Raw genomic sequence first — 14457 nt, 5'->3', positions numbered from 1 at the left:
AAAAATTAAAAAAATTATATTTAAATTAAAAAATTTTAAAAAATATAAAATTTTTAAATAATTAATCCTGACAAAAACATACTCGCATTAAAAAAAATATAAAAATTAATCAGCCATGGCACAACTACTGAGCAAGTTCCATCTTTTCGTGGTGCGTTGCAGAAAACAGGGCAAGATAGCAGCGATCAGGTCTGACCTCCAATGCGTGCACCAACTTGGACCAGAAATTGACTGTGAAAGAATCACTGACTTGGATGACACATTTTTTCTTCAATAAATTTTTTTGCTTTTGGTAACACAACTAAAGGACAAATAAAGGCCACATCAGTAGCTAGGGACTGATGTTTCTTCGTCCAGAAACATTTTTTTGACTGTTAAATTAGATTGCCTGCAACACTTCAGAAAGGAGAGCTCCTGTTTTGATCAGTCGGCCAAGCTTGACTTTGGAGTGATCATAGCTTCTGAGGTAATAGAGATCCCCAGGAACAACCCAAAAGCATTTAAACCCAGTTTATGATGTGATTTAAGTGGGTTTATGGGTTAATTTATGTGAATCAATCGGATGAGATGGTGCATTTTATATCGAATTTTCTATACTGCCCACGGTGCACAAAAAACTTTTCTAGTAACGAATACTTTGGGAGGTTCTGGAGCAGAAGAGATAGTCTTTATGATATAATGCCGGCAAAGACCAAGATTTGGTGGAGGGTATGTGAATTTTTAAAGTCATAGGTCAAGGGAATGGTAACATCTATCATACTCGTTTTGAACAGCGAACATATCCATCGTTAAGTGGCTGGATTCGGAGCACACAATTGACGGCGTGCTAGCTTACTACTATTATTTTTTTACCACCGGGAAGGTGGTTTGGATAAAATAATTAATATATTTCTATTTCAATTCATTCTGACTCTAATTCTACTCACAGACCATACGCACCTTAAGTATTATCTCAATAATCACACTCATCTACATAGCACCTAGAAGTTTTAAATTCAACTATTGAATAGTATCCCTCAAAAATTAGAATTTGAATAAGGTTCCTGCTATGGTGCATACAATCTCAAAAACTTTATACCACATATGGGTCTTTCCGTCCGTATACGTCGCCTCCGTTCTGGGCTGCAAATTCTCTACACTGACCATGCTTTTCCCATACATTATCTTTATAATTTGTTCATGAACTACTATTATCTTTATAACGCAGGTATGCCCAGATTGCAGTTCTTTTGGTGTCATTTTTGACTTGACTGCATACGCAATAAAGTAGTTAGGAAACAATCTCTACACTAGAGTCATTGCCAGTAGCTTTTACTCCCTATATTTTCTTGAGAAATGCAGTGGATTTTTATTTTATTTTATTTTATTTTTTTGAGGGAAAGGAAGGGAAATACGGTGGGTATTGGAAACACACTGCCATCATCCAGGACCTACCCAGAGCCACTCCGGTTGGTAAGAGGGGTGCCGACCACTGTTGGCTTTCCACGTTTAAGTTTCAGGTGTATTTTTAGTTATTGTTGGGATATGCCGACCGACCAACTGGCCGACCGACCGACCGACTGGCCGACCGACCGACCGGCTGACCGACCGACCAACGGAGGGGCCCGACGCCACTCAGCTGACCACCGACCTAGGGTCGGTCGACTCCTCTGATCGCCGTACAGCCGCCAGACCTTGTCAGTTCTGACAGCAACATGCGGCACGGCCATCTAGGGACATTGTCCCACCGAGGGCATTGTCAACCTTGGTGATTTGACAGCCCCACGGCGACATGACACTTTCACGGCGACTCTGACAATCTACAGTGAGTTGACAATTCCTCACTTGTCTGCGCCATTAATGACGGCGCCATACCTGCTCCACTATATATATCGGGGAAGGCAACAGTGCAGGGGATCCGCTCCCCCCACTTCTCAACTCCAAAAGCACAGGCTCGCTCCTCTCCCTCTCTCTCTCTCTCGATCGAGCTCTCTGTCTTCATTTCACTGTTGTCCAGTCACCTCTCTGACTTGACCGTCGGAGGGTCCCCGCCGGAGCCACCTCCGGTCAGTGTGGACTTCTCGTTTTTGCAGGCGCACGTTCTCCGGCGATCAGACGACGAGGTGATTGGCTGCAACAGATTGACGCGCCAGGTAGGGGGGACACGGTACCAAGCCTTCCCAAGCGGAAGATACTGATGACAAAGACAAGAGTCCAACGATCGAGGATCACCGGGTCGGCGGGGCGCTCTTCCCGTCGGGAAGAGGCCTCCCCGCCACCATCAACGGCGGAGCCCAGCTCTCCACACCCCGCGGTCACCACGGAGGCGCAGATCGCGGCCATCGTACGACAGATGACCGTACTGACGGACGCGGTCAAAAGCCTCCAGCAACAACCGGCGGCCCGTCCGATGCCCTCCAGGATCAGCCGCCGACGACCGCGCCGATCCCCGTCGCCTCCGTGCGAGCGCCCTCAACAGCGCTCCCACGGAGAGGAGGAGGGACGGCCATGGCGCGATGACCGACGGTCCCAGCAGCCCTCTCCTTCCCTGCTGGAACGGGCAAGGAAGGAGAAGCGACCGCGCACGCCGTCGGCCCCCCTCTCGGAATCTTCTGGAGACTCCACCCCTGGGGTCTCCCAGCACCGACGAGCGGACGACTACGAGCGCCGGTTCGAGGAAATCGACCGCCGGCTCACGCAGCTGCAGGTGGACAGGCAGAAGTCTTCAAACGACGTCAACTTCCAGACCGCCCAACCTCTCTCCCGACTCATCCTCGACGAACCGATCTCCAGTCGATTCAAGATGCCGCACATGGAGTCTTACGACGGCTCCACCGACCCAATCGACCATCTGGAAAGCTACAAAGCTCTCATGACGATTCAAGGGGCAACCGACGCTCTCCTTTGCATCGGCTTCCCCGCCACGCTCCGCAAGGCTGCTAGGGCCTGGTACTCCGGTCTCCGATCGGGAAGTATCCACTCCTTCGGGCAGCTCGAGCATTCTTTCGTGGTCCATTTCAGCACCAGTCGGAAGCCGCCACGAACCTTGGACAGTCTTTTCTCCCTCAAGCAGAGAGAAAATGAGACTCTACGACACTTCGTGACGCGATTCAACGCGGCCACGCTTGAGATCCGGGACCTTAATGGAGACATGGCCATCTCGGCCATGAAACGGGGGCTAAGGACATCCCGGTTCACCTACTCCCTGGACAAAACCCTCCCCCGAACATACGCCGAACTGCTGGAGCACGCGTACAAGTACATGCGCGCGGACGAAGGAGCTTCCGACTGGCGCCTGACTTAAGGAACGGGCCGAAAAGAAAAATAGAAGAAAGGTCGGGCCCATGCTGAACCCAGCAGGCCCTCCACCGATAGATGGGTCTTGCCCCGACAATGGAGTCCGAGACCGATGCATCGCAGGTACGACTCCTACGCCCCTCTCCCCGCTCCTCGTGCGCAGATCCTGATAGAGATCGAAGGAGTGGAGAATCTACGACGACCTCGACCTCTGAAGGCAAAAGGCCCCGACCAACACGGTCGATCGTCGATCGCCGAATCAACGGCTCGATCACCGATCGCCGAACCGACGGCCTCAACCTCTGAAGGCAAAAGGCCCCGACCAACACGGCCGATCGTCGATCGCCGAATCAATGGCTCGATCACCGATCGCCGAACCGACGGCCTCGGCCTCTGAAGGCAAAAGGCCCCGACCAACACGGCCGATCATCGATCGCCGAATCAATGGCTCGATCACTGATCGCCGAAATCGACGGCCTCGGCCTCTGAAGGCAAAAGGCCCCGACCAACACGATCGATCGTCGATCGCCGAATCAACGGCTCGATCACCGATCGCCGAACCGACGGCCTCGGCCTCTGAAGGCAAAAGGCCCCGACCAACACGACCGATCATCGATCGCCGAATCAACGGCTCGATCACTGATCGCCGAAATCGACGGCCTCGGCCTCTGAAGGCAAAAGGCCCCGACCAACACGACCGATCGTCGATCGTCGAATCAACGGCTCGATCACCGATCGCCGAACCGACGGCCTCGGCCTCTGAAGGCAAAAGGCCCCGACCAACACAGCCGATCGTCGATCGCCGAATCAATGGCTCGATCATCGATCATCGAACCGACGGCCTCGACCTCTGAAGGCAAAAGGCCCCGACCAACACGACCGATCGTCGATCGCCGAATCAACGGCTCGATCACTGATCGCCGAAATCGACGGCCTCGGCCTCTGAAGGCAAAAGGCCCCGACCAACATGGTCGATCGTCGATCACCGAATCAACGGCTCGATCACCGATCGCCGAACCGACGGCCTCGGCCTCTGAAGGCAAAAGGCCCCGACCAACACGACCGATCGTCGATCGCCGAATCAACGGCTCGATCACTGATCACCAAAATCGACGGCCTCGACCTCTGAAGGCAAAAGGCCCCGACCAACACGACCGATCGTCGATCGCCGAATCAACGGCTCGATCACCGATCGTCGAACCGACGGCCTCGGCCTCTGAAGGCAAAAGGCCCCGACCAACACGGTCGATCGTCGATCGCCGAATCAACAGCTCGATCACCGATCGTCGAACCGACGGCCTCGACCTCTGAAGGCAAAAGGCCCCGACCAACACCGCCGATCATCGATCGTCGAATCAACGGCTCGATCACCGATCGTCGAAATCGACGGCCTCAGCCTTTGAAGGCAAAAGGCCCCGACCAACATGGCTCGATTGCCGATCGCCGAATCTACGACTCCATCGTCGGCCTGATCGACGAATCACCGAACCAATGGCTCAATCTATGTCTCGATCATCGAGGACATATCGGATTCTACAACGGAGATTGAAGGAGCGGAATATCTACGACGACCCCCATCTCTGAAGGCAAAGGGCTTCGACTAATGCGGCTGGCTAACTTGCCCACTTAGCTTCAACTAAGAAAGGCAAAACGCCAAGACGATCGCAGTCGTATTCGCGACATACCGATCCGGTCACGACCGATCGAAGGATATTCGGCTTGCCACCGTTTATCATACATCCCGACGCATACGTCCGACCAAGGGTCGGACAATGGATATTCGACTTGCCATCGTTATCCTATCCGAATACGTCGGACGCTACTCGACTATCAGATTCTGCGGAATGATCATGTCGACGAGCAACGTTCGGAGGTTGGCCGACCTCCGACCCGACGTGACACCTGATACCGACGTGACATCTGACACCGACTAGACGTCTGACGCCAGCGAATCGCTCGGCATTCATGTGACGCCTGACATCGTGTCAACCAGCGGTACGGTCGGAATTTGGCATACGACGACTCCACTCCTTTTCGCCCGGGATTGCTGCCCAACTAAAAGCATCGGCCAGCTCACCGTCCGACTCAGGAGTGGAGGGAGGCAACTGTTGGGATATGCCGACTGACCGACTGGCCGACCGACCAACTGGCCGACCGACCGACCGACCGACCGACCGACCGACCGGCCGACCGACCGACCAACGGAGGGGCCCGACGCCACTCAGCTGACCACCGACCTAGGGTCGGTCGACTCCTCTGATCGCCGTACAGCCGCCAGACCTTGTCAGTTCTGACAGCAACATGCGGCACGGCCATCTAGGGGCATTGTCCCGCCGAGGGCATTGTCAACCCTGGTGATTTGACAGCCCCACGGCGACATGACACTTTCACGGCGACTCTGACAATCTACAGTGAGTTGACAATTCCTCACTTGTCTGCGCCATTAATGACGGCGCCATACCTGCTCCACTATATATATCGGGGAAGGCAACAGTGCAGGGGATCCGCTCCCCCCACTTCTCAACTCCAAAAGCACAGGCTCGCTCCTCTCCCTCTCTCTCTCTCTCGATCGAGCTCTCTGTCTTCATTTCACTGTTGCCCAGTCACCTCTCTGACTTGACCGTCGGAGGGTCCCCACCGGAGCCGCCTCCGGTCAGTGTGGACTTCTCATTTTTGCAGACGCACGTTCCCCGGCGATCAGACGATGAGGCGATTGGCCGCAACAGTTATCATTTTGATATTCTGATGTAAACTAATTAGAAGCTTCTCAAACAATGTTGGTTGTCTTTGGTTGAAAAGGTCAGTCCGAGACAAATAATATGGAAAGGAAAATTATTTTCATGGAGAGGGAGAGATTAACTTTGATCAACTTCATTCTGACTTCTCTACCTTTTATATCTCATGTCTACGTATATACAAATTGCCAAAATGGGTTATCAAAAGAACGGACAAAATGTAAAGGGCATTCTTATAAAAGGGCTCCAATAATATCAGTGGATTTCATTACCTAATGAATTGGGATGTTGTTTATAAGTCTAAAGAACCAAGGAGATGCTTGGTTGGTTGGGGGAGTAGAAGTCTGGAATCAAAATAGAAATGAGTGACTCTTATTCTAATGGTTTGGTTGGAAGAAGTCCTATTCTGATTTCAATTTTGGGATAGAATGGGAATGGCCCAATCTACCTAAAACTTAATTTTCACTGTCTTTTATGGATTCAAAATTCCATTCCGATTTCGATTCTCATAATGAACCAAACACTTCAACGGATTTGACAATCCGATTTCAATCCATTCCGATTTCTATTTCGATTCCGATTGCATACCTAGCCCGCCGTCCTCCCCCCCTCTCCAAGTGAATTGGGTGCTAAAATTTGTCCTAAATGAACCAATCATTGTTAGCTAAAGGGGCATCAAAATTTTTTCAAAAATCAAAAGAACCTTGGTGGTATCAGATTGCTGGAGCATACTATTAGAGGAGAAAGATGTGGTTGAGAATGAGGAGGACTACGTCGAGCCTCTCACCCATTTGGGGAGATGTTTTTTTTTTTTGACGGAAAAAGGAGACTAAGGGCCAGCCTTAGTCACCTAAGCTTTATTGCATGAAGAAGTATGGTACAACAAAAAAAATATGGGTAAATTTGGGTTCAACGCCCGAGCATAAAATTCTTCGAATCGAGAGCAAAGAAAAATTGCATCCATCCACACATCTTCAAGAATCAAATAAACTCCTCATTTCCAATTTCAAAAGCCACAGAGTTCCCAAAGGCCTAATTTTGCAAACTAACATCTCTCCAAATGGAAGAACGTACAGAACTCAAGAGTATGAGTTGGTATACTCTTGTGAGATGTCCTTTGACAAGATATGAGACATGTCAGCTACGGCGATTGCATAGCCTCCTTGCACCGTTAGGCCATTTTGTATCACGGACATCTCGATTTAACAGCTAGCTTACAATGGTCTCTTGATGGTAACACTCCTTTTACAACTTGCTCAATTTTGGTGGATTGAGATGTCCCTACTACAACGCCATTTAGAAGACACTAAGTTCGGAAAAAGTGAAAGTCTTTTTATGGTTGGCATCCAAGAACAAACTGCACACTGATGAAAATACTAATTAAGAAAGGATGGAATGTTAGTGCTGTAAGTAGTTTATGCAGAGGCAACGTGGAGTTTAACAACCATCTCTTCTTCGGGTGCCTGCTTCCAAGGAGTCTTTGGACCATAACCAAGTTGTACTTGAAATTTACAGGGAGGCCATCGGCCTTTCATGACCTGTGTTTGGTTTGGAGAAGGAAAACAGAGGCAAGATGGCAAAGAAGGCGGGACGTCAACTATTTGCAGTGGTCTGCGAGGAGATTAATTTGGAGAGAGAAAAGCCTGCATCTTTCTGAACACAAAAAAATCACTGTGTTTGTTTTTACAGAAGTTACTTCCATCGTTCTACTGCTGGGGATATTTGGGTTCTTCCAAGTTTCAATTACAGCATCAAAAACTGTGGAACAGACTGCAAACGTACGTTGGCATATCCTGCTAGCACCAAAGTGCTTTCTATCTTCTATGTTTAATGTATCACTGCTACTATATTTCATGTTGAATCTGTATCTGTAGAAGCTATAAAAACTCTACTATTAGCTCTATATCATAGCATGTGTGTGCGTGTGTGTGTGTTATGTGTGTATATGTATGCATGTATATGTATGTATATAAACTAATAAGAAATCCGTCAGGCCTTTCAAGTTTCAAGCCAAAACCAAAAACAAATGCACGACACTGGATTAATACAAAATCCTCATATACAGACATATAATACAAAATCTAACCCAATGCAATGAACTATATATATATAATATCCAAAACACCAAAATCATCGTCGCCGTATCCAGGACCGTCATACATATATATATATATATATATATATATATACTTTTGTGGTGATTTTTGTTTTTTGAGCAAAAATTGAGGGGGTAATTAATCATCCCACAATTGTTTCAGCTCATCTAATGATGGTAGCTTCATCAACATATCCTCAAACTCCCTGCTCTCCCTTCCACCACGATGCTCAACCTCATCAGCGTTCCTCTCGGAGACGGCAGGGCTCTCCACCACCTCCGCGGCCGTTGACTCCTTCCCCGTTAGCCTTTGAACCACAGACTTGAAATCCGTTGGGTCAGTATGCACCATCTTCGTCACAATAATCTTCACCTTGACATCTTTCCTTTGCTCATGCGAGGAAGGCTTCTGTGACTGCTGCATGTTCTCTTTGTTGTGCCTACTAAAAACGCGACAGGGCTATTTATAAGAAAACAGGAGGGATTGGGAGTTCCGTGGCTGATAGAACTATAATTTTGAGCACGGATCCCCTATGATATGTATGCACCATCACAAAATGTGGTGCACCCATGGACACCATCCATCATAGGATGAATGGCCATTAAATAACGTGCGTGGCATACATGGATCGTACAGTCTCATTCTTACACAATCGTTCATTTTATGATTGACGGCACAGACAGCTGCACCGCATTCTACGGTGCCACGCGTGCACCGCAGGACATCGTAGAAAATTCAACCATTCCAACACTCATCCCCCGGAGGGTGAAACCTTAAATTGGTCAGCAGGTCAGCCTGGCCAGCGTGGGGACCAGTAGGAGAGAGAGGCTTAGGAGATGGATGACAGAGGCTTGCGATGGATCCCCCACCGACAAGACGCCCTAAGAGTACGACATCTTGACGTTAAAATCATGTCTTGGAGCATGGATCCTCTTCAGCCATGTATGATCATCATCATAATATAAACTTAAATCAATTGAGTATGTGCCATACCACACATGGAGTGCGTTGTTTTATGGCTATTCATTTTTTGAGATGCGTGGTGCTCTAAACCGATATGATTGATAAAAATATGAAATTTTTTGTTACCAAAAAAAAAGAAAAAAAGAAGGGTATGGAATCTTTGAAAATTAGCATGTGACAACAGGACATGGAGATTCTTGCTCATATTATTGGTTGGCAGACGACTAGATTCAACGTGGGCTCGGTTTCTTTGACGTTTCTGGACCCTTGCGCGTTCACACAGCTAACGAGGTTGAAAAAATGTTGGCCTGATTTTAAGATAAAGCCAAATCAAAGTTGAGAACCTCGGCAACGAATTCAAACCCGCACGCTGTTCATCTCCATCGGCTTATAGCCCTGCTGCCCTTTGTTTAGACTATTCCTCAACCGCAAGTGTGAACTATGATGTCGCAAATGAACATGTGACTTCAGTTTTCCCCAAACAACGACGCGCGAAATGTTACCTGAAAAAATTGCGAGATAACATTGCAACAACGTGCTCGCAATGTGTACCAGAAACATGTAGCGATTCATTCCATTAATCTTAGAGATTTATTTATTTATTATGATGATGATGATGATGATGAGGGAAGCTGCAAAGAGCCACCCCACCTTTATCGAATGAACAGACTTATTTACAAAGAGGTTTCTGATCTTAGCTTTAGATGGTTTATGGGTATATTAGGAGGGTGAGATTGATTGTTTCCATTTTTTTTTTTCAAGAAGAAGATGGGACTGAGTAATAAAAATATTATAAAAAAAAAAGCACGGAACCTGAGAAATGCCCATCAATTTCGTTGAACTCATATTTGGAAATAGAGAAAAGTCTTTTATTTATTTATTTATTTATTTTTTGTATTGGTAAAAACAAGGCAAAGTTCACGAGGTTTTATTCAAATGGCTGCTTGCGGAATTATTCTTCCTCTTCATTCTCTGTGAGAGAAAATAAAAAAAGGAGTCTAGATCCGCAATCTAACTTTTTTCCTCAAAGAATTTTCAAGTTTGAAAAGAATAAGGACGTGAGAAGAATAAATAAGTAGAAGTCCCATCCATTCTATAACGAAGAAAACAAATGAGAGGGTGAGGCCAAGATTATTTTTCAGAAATTATCAGTTGTTAAGATTCTTCCCTCCAAAACAAATTATAAAATGATTTAAGCTTTGTCAGGTATAAAAGTCTTCCAAATAAAGGTGCGTTTGGTTCGGAAATTGGAATGGGGATGGGAATGGCAAGATTCTCCAGTACATTTGATTCGCAATTGAAATTAAAATTAAAATATTTTTTAATATATTTTTTTAAAAAATTAATTAAAAAATATATTTTTGAAAAATTAAATTTTTTAAATTAATTTTATGAAATCGAATTTTAATAGTAAAAAAAATTATTTATTAAATTTAAAAAATTGAAATATTTCTATTCCTTCCCAACTAAATGGTCACAGTGGAAGTCTCTCCTTCCTATTTCTATTTCAAAGCTCACACTCCCATCCAAACAAGTCCTACGTCGGCATACTCATTCCATTGGAGGCAGGTCAGTCTCCAGTGCTGCCACGTGCTCATGGATGTGGAAAAGAGAATCCAAGAGATGGAAGTCCTTACCAGCCGGATGGTTCGGTCCAACTAGGAGACCCTACGTTCTATCAATTAGGATGTGCGAAAACTCCGTGATATGTATGATCACATACTAACATGTGAATCTTGGTGACTGGTTGGAGCAACTGCTCACCTAGGTAACATATGTATGATCGCATACCAACTTGTAAATCTTGGTGACAAAGTGGCCCCACGAGGGTACACTAACAAAAACTTCTCAGTGTCTTATCTATGAAATGTGCAAAAACTACATGATGCACCAGAAAGGGATCTTCTGAAGGAAATTCTCCTAAGATGATCATTGTTGATAGCCTGCTAAAAATAGGCAACATGAGGGATGAGCATTTTGGTCTAAGATGTGAAATACATTCAGAAACAAATCCGATTGAGGAAAGTTTCCAATCCATCTACCCAGCCAAAGTCTAAAATTCTGCCAATCTCCGAGCACAAAGAAAGCTCGATATAAGAAGTATGCTTTGGATTTAATAACTCCCTTCCAAAAAGCTTAAGAATGTGCGGGAGAGCTAGGTAACCAAATGGATTGTCATCAGCAATATTGAACAATGAACTACTTCCAAATTAAACAACCGCCACCAGATTGTAACCCATAATAATAATAATAATAAGAATCACCACTTATTAGGGTAAATCGATCGACCCTCGATTTTGATCACCATGACTCTAACTGCGTATCGACTGATCATGCGGTTCCGACTCTTCATCGACCAACTGAGCAAACCGCACCGACTTACTGACGACTGACCGACTAATATCGGCTGACCGACTAATGATTCGATTACTACCGATCGACAGCGAGCGACTTAGACCGTCGACATAACAGAACTACTAGCCGATGGTCGCTCATAGAGTCTACCGACATATAGTCGGTTCTACCGACATATGGCCAGCTAATTTGCTCAACATATTATAACCGTCACAAACAGTTATCAACTATGTGTCACGGCTATTAAGGAGAATTAACACCCCACTAATTTCATATTTATGATCCGATAATTTAGTGCTATAAAAAGTGGGACCACGTGCTCAACGGTTATACCAGAATCATCTATAAAAAGAGGGTAAGTGAGCAGTATGGATAAGCCATCTCGGGGCCAAAACTCTATTACTTTCTATATTCAAAAACTACGGTTCACTAACTTTCTTCTCTGACTTAAGCATCAGAGGATTTCTACCAGACACCAATCTGGTCTGTGTGGACGCTATCTTGCAGGTGCTCGTTATCGGAGACAGACGACGGAGAGTTAGCTGCAACAGATTGATGCGTCAGGTAGGAAAAAAGATCATACACACCATGATGAAGACTAGAGCCCAACACTCGACTGCAACCAGATCAACGAGGTACTCTTCCCATTGGGAAGAGATTTTTCCCCCTCCTCCAATAGCAAAGCCTCATTCCTCACATCCTGTGATCACCACGGACGTCTAGATTGCTGTGCTTGTGCAGCAAATGAATCTTCTCACAGTCAAAAGCCTCCAACAACAGCAAACCCAGCAGCAGCCGCCGGCGGAGCAACCGGTGGCACAGTCAGTGCCATCTAGGTACAGCCACTGTCATCCACGACGATCACCTTCTCCTTCTCTGTAGATACCGTCTCAGTTCTCCCATCGAGACGAACAGCGGCATTCTCGGCACTCTTACCGTGCCACCCACCACTCGTGGCGTTTCTCTCCTTCCTATCTCGATCGTATTAGGAAGGAGAAACGACCGCGGACACCTTCTGCTTCTCCTTCAAGCTCGTCGGGGGGTTCTACCTTTGGAGTTTTCCAGCAATGATGGTTCGATAACTACGAACGTAAGTTTCAAAAAATCAGCCGCCGACTCGCCCAGCTTCAGGTGGAAGGTCAGAAATCCTCCAATGACTACGACTTTCACACCGTCCAGCCTCTCTTTCGGCACATCTTGAACGAGCCGATCCCATCTCGATTCAAGATGTTGCAAGTGGAGCCATATGATGGCTCCAACAATCCGATCTACCATCTTGCGAGCTACAAGGCTCTCATGATGATTCAGAGGGCGATCGACGTCCTCTTGTGCGTCGACTTTCCGATGACTCTTCGGAAAGCTGCTTGAGCCTGATTTCTAGACTTCAGTTGGGAAGTATATACTCCTTCGAGCAACTCGAACACTCTTTTGTAGCTCACTTCAGCACCAGTCGAAGGCCGCCATGAACCTCTGATAGACTCTTCTCGATCAAGCAGGGAGAGACTGAAACACTTCAAGATTTTGTGGCCCGTTTTAATGTGGTCACTCTTAAGGTCAAGGATCTTAATCAAAATATGACCATATCGGCCATGAAAAGAGATCTGAGGAGATCTCGATTCACATATTCTTTGGACAAGACTTCTCTCAGACTTATGCCGAACTTCTGGAGCATGCATACAAGTATATGTGCATGGATGAAGGAGCTTCTGACCGACGTCAGACAGAAGACAAAGGTTAGAAGAAGAAGAAACGGAAGAAGGGAGGAGCTTAAGTCGAATCAAGTCGGTCGCCATCCAAGAAGCGAGCTTCGCCCCGACGACGGAGTCTAAGGCTAAATTACGGCAGGTATAACTCCTACACTCCTCTTTTTACTCTCCATACGTAGATCTTCATAGAGATCGAAGGAGCAGAATACCTACGACACCCTCCATCGATGAAAGCATTGCCAAGAAATCACGATCGGAGGAAGTATTGTCAGTTCCATCGTGATCATGGTCACGATACCAAACAATGCATCCAACTCAGGGATGAGCTAGAAGTCCTAATTCGATGAGGCTATCTCAAAAAATATCGAAGAGATCCACCAACTCAACTTCCTGCTGATCGATAACCTCAACCGACTGAGGAAGCTGTAAATAATCAGCCGACTGCAAGGGTGATCAACATGATCTCCGGACGACTGGACTGGGGGGCAACTTTCGAAGAAGAGTCAGCAAAATGATGACAACTCAATAATATAATAACTTTTTTGAATGAGGATATTCGAAGAATTCAGACTTCCTATGATGATGCTGTTGTTGCCAAAAATTATGATGTAAAAAGAATCTTTTTTGATAATGAAAGTTCAATTGATGTTTTATTTTATTTGACTTTCTCCCGCATGCGACTACCGACTGACCGACTCAGAAGAATCTCAACGCCATTAGTTGGCTTCACAAGAGATGCTGTTACAATGGAAAAAAAATCTCCCTCTCCTTAACTACTGGAACCAAACCACAATAGAGCACCGTCTTCATAACGTTCACGATAGTTCGAGTACCTTTGACTTATAACGCCATACTCGGACGACCTAGACTCAACACTCTGAAAGCAGTGGTTTCGACATACTATTTATTAGTCCAATTTTTGATAAAAAATAGAGTTGGAGAGATGTGTGGAGATCAGCAACTTGTCCGACGCTGCTTCCTTGTCTCCACCCAAAATAATAAGCTTGAAGACTCTCTGTCTGTCAACAAATTAGACCAAAGAGAGAATCAAGAAAGGGGTGAACCAACTGAACAACTGGTTTCTATCCTGCTGAAAGAAGAAGATCCCGAGAAAATGATCCAAATTGGATCGCAACTTTCCGACTCAGAGTGGCAACAATTAATAAAATTACTTCTAGCCCATATCGATATTTTTACTTGATCAGCCATCGACATGTCCGAGATTCTTTCAGAAGTAATAACTCACCGACTTAACATCACCCCGAACGTTAAGCCAGTGAGACAAAAGAAGCGATCTTTTGCCCCTGAAAGATAAAAGATCATTGA

At 46.2% G+C, this 14457-nt stretch overlaps 1 pseudogene; it reads right to left on the bottom strand.

Annotated features, from left to right (window-relative positions):
• Positions 1 to 8530, bottom strand: part of LOC105041487 (aspartyl protease family protein 2-like) — a 9581-nt pseudogene extending 1051 nt beyond the window's left edge.
• Between the last annotated feature and the right edge of the window lie 5927 nt (positions 8531 to 14457).

Source organism: Elaeis guineensis, chromosome 3, assembly GCF_000442705.2.
Source record: "Elaeis guineensis isolate ETL-2024a chromosome 3, EG11, whole genome shotgun sequence".
Classification (NCBI taxonomy): Eukaryota; Viridiplantae; Streptophyta; class Magnoliopsida; order Arecales; family Arecaceae; genus Elaeis; species Elaeis guineensis.
This window is presented reverse-complemented; position numbering and strand designations above follow the sequence as displayed.